Source organism: Acanthopagrus latus, chromosome 12, assembly GCF_904848185.1.
Source record: "Acanthopagrus latus isolate v.2019 chromosome 12, fAcaLat1.1, whole genome shotgun sequence".
Taxonomy (NCBI): Eukaryota; Metazoa; Chordata; class Actinopteri; order Spariformes; family Sparidae; genus Acanthopagrus; species Acanthopagrus latus.
The window spans coordinates 21,597,069-21,603,068 of record NC_051050.1 but is presented as its reverse complement, the minus strand read 5'-3'; positions in this window follow the sequence as shown (position 1 = coordinate 21,603,068).

Genomic DNA, 6,000 nt, shown 5'->3' with positions numbered 1-6,000 from the left:
AGAAGCAAACTCATCTACTGGCTGTGGGAAAGAATATATTTAGAGGATTTTACCCAGTCTAAAAAAAAACAAAACACTAAATGCTGTAATTTTTGGAGCCAGAATGTATGTTTTGTGATAATTTGACCCAAAAAGTGTGTAGGTCCGTCCATGTGCGTCTAAGGGTTAAAAAAAAAAGAGAACTAGACAAATATGTTGGTTAAAAAACTATAAAAATCACTTTCAATAACCCTCTGAGCCACTGCTGCGAGCTCACTGATCTATAAACACATTTAAAGCAAAACAGTTTCCGCCATAAAGCTTTTTAAAATGTGTTTTTAATTTGACAGAAATAACATTTGATTATTGCCTCGCAGCGCAACACTGCATCAATCATTTCTGGAGCGGCGCGAACAACAAACAAAGCACGCAGCCTCAGTAGTTCAACCGAAGGGGAGGGGAGAGCTAATACACAGAGAGGAGGCTGTGATTTTAAAGCAATTGTTCCGTGATTGAAGTACTCCCCAGCCCCGGGCTATCAAATAAAGTCTGATCCCTCTTCCTCTATACCCTCCAAAATCTTTTAATGAGACCAAATCCTTTTAACTCGAGCCCTAACTGCCAGAGTTATGGATATAACTGTGTATCTGTCTGTCAGTGTGTGTGTGTGTGTGTGTGTGTGTGTGTGTGTGTGTGTGTGTGAGAGAGGACGAGCTCCGAGCATTTTTCTTTTCCCTTCTGTCAGGGTGGAAAAGGGAAGAGCAGCAGTTTCCTCTGGAGGAGAAATCACATCAAAGACATCAAAAGGCTGAAAAAAGAAAAACCACCAAGCGTCAATATCAGGCCGAATGAGAATCATCTCACAAGACCAACCGGAGTCTGTGAACCGCGGCTCGCGCAACCCAGATACACGCGGCCGCAAAAGATTATTAGAGCTGAACTATAAATACTACTGTGCGTCCAGTAGATTGCACCTGACAGACTGTGAGCTTTTTTACTTAGGAGCTGGACTGGAATTTAAAACTATGACCACGCCGTGTTATAAAAATCTAAATGAGTTTTAAATGTATGTTTTGTATCAGGAGTTTCCAGGCCGGTGATCCTCATTGATAACGGGTAATTTAACTCCATCTCAAAGGGGAAAATTAAGCGCCAACAAACTTGGGGGGAAAAAAAAAAAAAACAATTTATCCACAGCAGGAAGTGTCCAAAATGAATTCACTGGGCATCAGTTCGCCTTAAAGTGACAACTCATCTGTGCGAGAATATCACAAGGAAATGTGTTTTACATTTTCTTGAGGAATTCGAGTTGTCTGACGCACGGCTTTTGTATCTTTAATCCATGACAGACGGCGAGAAAGGGCTCGGAACGAGAAGAAAAAGAGAAAAAAAAAGCCATTGGCTCGCTGCAAACACGGAGCATGACATCATTCCGCTCACTTTGCAATACAAACAATATGCAAGCAGTCTGTCGGGCTTCCTGACCTTAAGTGGGCGTTGTGTTGTCACTGAGTATCTGAATGTGAGGTGCTGATTTCTTTTGTTGCCCTCCGTCCTCTGGGTTCAGGGTGAGTCAGCGTTTGATTAAACATTAATCCCTGAGAAGATGAAGGAGTGTGTTTACCTCCATCCCCTGTCATTAGGCTTCTGTTTGGCTCATCTATCAGCGCGGCTGCATCTCACACATGAGGCGTGGAGGCTTTAACTTCATGACTTCTGGGTGTGATTGCAGCTCTTAGGTTGGATATAATGCACGGCATCATATGTGAGGCGTGATTTAAAAACATTAACTCATTATAAATCATCATTGTTCTCACCTGTCTCCTCTCAGCAGCATCAAACTGAGGATGAGTTTCTGGCGCGTCTGTGAAAATGCACCATGACTCATTCTGGCCCAAATAGCCGGCGCACAGAGCGTCATTAACTCCATCCTTTCTCAGCTGATCACAGAGCAGCTGCGCCCGCGATGGACAGCAAAATGACCCCTGTGAAACTGTAATTGTCGCTCCCTCCTTTGTTACCGGGGCGGATGGAGGTGCGGACTGACCTTGTTTTCACCTGTTTTAATGACCCACCGCTCATCTCTGAGGAGCCGGCGCGCTCTCTTTTAACTGCCGCCACCTCTGATGTGGGGAAGGACATTATCAAAGAGGGGGAGCGGAGTGAAAAGGCGGACATTAGAGAGCTCACAGTCCGATGAACAGAAAGCGATACTCATTTAGAGGCAGATGAAATGCCGCGTGCACAATTGCGTTCAGATGAGACGACATGAAGGGTAACCTGAGCTAAGTGATAATAACCCTGCAACCAGCAAGTTATTACCTGAAGTCTGGGAGCATAGATGCAAAAGTTGAATGATTAGACGGCGCGAGAAACTCGAGCAGTCGGATGATCACAACCGTGCGCTGTAAACATCCATCACAGTCTACAGACGAGCGTCCTGTTAAATTTACAGTTTGCTCACTTTTTGGTTTTACTTGCACCGTAAGTGACGTCGCCTTGTTTCCTCAACATCTGTCTATGTGAAGATAAAATACTGAATACACTTAATTTACATTTTATTCTTGTAATAAATTTACATTAAAGAGTTTTGTGTTTTGTTTTTTTGGGTGACCATGTCTCAGGTGGTAGAGCAGGTTGACCAAAGTTCGGAGGGTCAGCGGTTCGATACCCGCCCTTGCTACTTGTGTTGTGGTCGTTGTGTCCTTTGGCAAGGCACTTCACCCACCTTGCCTCATGTGCATGTGTCTGACTGCTGTATGTTTGAGGTGATTTTGATGTAGTTTACCACCACCAGTGTGAATGATTTGGAACCTGGAAACCTGTCAGGTGTTTCCTACAAATCCAATCCATCATCATTTTGTGTATATTGACCATGATTACATTTATAAAAGCTATAAAAAAGGGGAAAACATCCAAGAGGGGTGAACACTTTTTACAGGCACCATGTCTAAGGTCTGTTCTATTTACCAGGGTGTTTACTCAAACATTCAGATGTTGCCATGGAAATCGAGTTATTTGCTCGAGAAATACTTAACTTCATTTGATCACAGTTAAGCATGAGAGCGACCGAGGTGGAAGCAGGATAACACGGAGCCAAAAGGATACTAAAAGACCACGGAGAAGCTCTTTTCCTCGGGCCGTGACACTCTTGAACTCGTCCTCCGCACTCAAATGTCTAAAATAGAGGTAGCACAACTCAAGGACTCAATCATTATTTCGATTTTTTTAAACCCTTGTTCAATAAAAGGCAATACATGTACCTTGGTACCTTTTGGTACAGTGCCCTTCGAGGTTAAGGGAACAAAAACCATTTGTGCCTCGAGGGGTCTCTCAATCACAACACAACAAAGGACATATGTAACGTGGGATCACTTTTGTCTTCGGCAGCCACCATCGCTGATGAAAATCTGACGAAACTGAGGCAGAAATGTTCAAAGACGAGGTAATGTTTAAAGTTTTATACGCTTGACATCTGTCACGTTCGCCGACTTCCTTTCTCTCTTAACATGTTCATGGAAGTCCTAGCAACGGGCAAATAAATGAAACAGGTCATTACCTTCCACAACTCAACAAGACATATGTAACAAAGGTATTCACACAGAAATGTAACACATTATGTTCTTTCTTTAGCTGAGCCTGTAGCTCATAGTCCCCCTCAACACCCCTAACTATCCATCATCCATTACCCCGCTCCCTTATACAGCCTCGTACTCCCTCGCACGACACGCGAGCTCCCGACAGTCCTCTATAATTTAGAAGGACAAAGCAGGAAAATGAGGGTCCTATAGAGAAGCAGGTGGTGGGTGGGTTGGACTAATGAGTGAGCCTATTGTTGAGGATTACCTCGCTGTCACGGTGCAGGATCACAGTGAACAGCTCATCCCTCTCACGGAAAACGCCGCGGCGTGTGTGTCACACACACACTCCCCGAGCGCTGACAGGTGAAGGCCCTCGGCACGCATCAGTACGCCTGCAAGACCGCCGGCCTCCTCCCCCGACTGCAGAAACACTAAGACAGAGCGGCGTTTAAAGATGGCCGCACGCAGTCAGGTCACTCCTGTCTTCCTCCTCTGTGCACGGAGGCAGCTGATGCTCTAATGTTACCATTCACCACATTTTTCCTCTTCGCAAACAAGCTTAAACACACTCACATATATAGTTACACATGTCGCTGTAAAGCTTCACAGGAACGACTGATGACAGAGAGTACGGAGCGGCGCTGACAGGACGGCAGGCGGCGAGCGCTCTCTCCGACAGACGCAGCCCTTCACGAAAGATGATACGCCGTTTGTGCCAGCAAAGCCTCCAACAGGTGGTGTGACAGATGCTGCCTCGTATTCATGTAGTAACTTTTTGTTCTACCTATTCCCTCAATTTCGAAAAATAACAAATCGTGAACAACTAAAAAAGGGGGGAAAAAAAGCGTGTGGGCGAATCATAGCTGGCGAGGTTGATGCAGATAGGCAAACAAGTGTAGACGAGGGAGGAGGGAGGAAAGGATGGGAGAAGAAGAGGAAGAGACGCGGTGTTGACGAGGATGAATATGAATCATTCGGTATTGATTTGCGTTCCCCCTCCGGCAGTACGAGGTGTTTGGAAGCCATGGATTACCAGTTCCGACCCTCTTTTCCACACACCCCGTCGATGACATTAACATTAAGCATTTCTTCTCCGATAACAAGCAGCAGAAATGTTTGGCAGCAGCCACAGAGAATACAGATCTTTTGTGTTTTTCGTCTCTTTCCACTGAGTCACATCGTCGTCTTCTTATTCCAACAACCTGGAGTCCAAAAAAGTTGTGAAACTGCGTGAAACGGAAATTAAAAACAGAACGCAGTCGGTGCCAAACAAACTTTGTCAACTGATAAGGGTAAAAGAAAACGATCATGTGTTTCGCAACGTGTGTTGTCTTTGCTTGTGAACAACTGAGGATCAATTTCACACCTGATCACGATACTGTCACCTGTTTCCAATGAGTCTTCCAGACAGGTGTTTTCTGGAGCCTTTCTCAGTCTTTTGTTGCAACTTGTTTGAAACGTCTCGCTGGGATTAGATTCATAATAATCGCATACTTACAAAAATCTGTTACGCAGATGAGATTCAACACTAAACATATTGTCTTTGTACTGATTTCAAGTGAGTATATCAAAAAAAGGATTAGCAAATGATCACATTCTGTTTTATTTATATTTTCATGCGGAGTATTGCCTCAGTCTGGGGAAACTAGATTTAGATGTATCTCATCAGTATTCCTGTTTAATTTAACATACTTATCACCCGTTAGATGATGAAGATATCTGTGTGAAGTTGTTTAATTGGAGTTACGGAGTAGAAACGGAGCTGTAGGAATGAGGATTGCAGCCGAAATCCTCAGTGACTCAAAGTCACATCACTGCCTGCACTTTTATGGCAACCAGGTGATCACACAGGTCTGAATGAAATTCATGTGCAGCTTTTTTAAAGTAACATATGAGCTGTAATTCTGACTAACCAGTATGTGACAACATTAAGAAAACCAAACCAAATCAATCTTTAGTCTCTTTCAGCTTTGTGGGTCCCGGCAGCTTCTTTCCTCCTTCACTGTACGACCTGTTGCTTTGCTGCTTACTGTTCTGTGTCTGCATATGATTGGTACATTTTTTTTTGGAAGTACAGCAAATGGAAAAAGTTGCTTTCCCTCCGAGCAAAGGACGAGATCAAACGCCATGTAACAGGGACGGTAAGTGATTGTAATGCGTCATGTTGCTGACGCTGTTGTGTTTCAGAGGGTCTTCACAGCAGCAGTTTTGTGCGATCTCTGTAACAAAGATGTTTGATCTCATCACTCTCGTTATTTCCAGCTAAAGTCGGCAACTGTTTTCATCAAAAACAGTCCTAAAAATCCAACACGGTGCCGCTTTAAAAGTTCTACTGTCTGTTCACTGCTTGTTTCCATCATTCCCAAAGGACACAAGACAATTTAAAAATCCTTCATTACACGTCCAGCAGATATTTCCTCACTTATTGTGAAGTGATTGT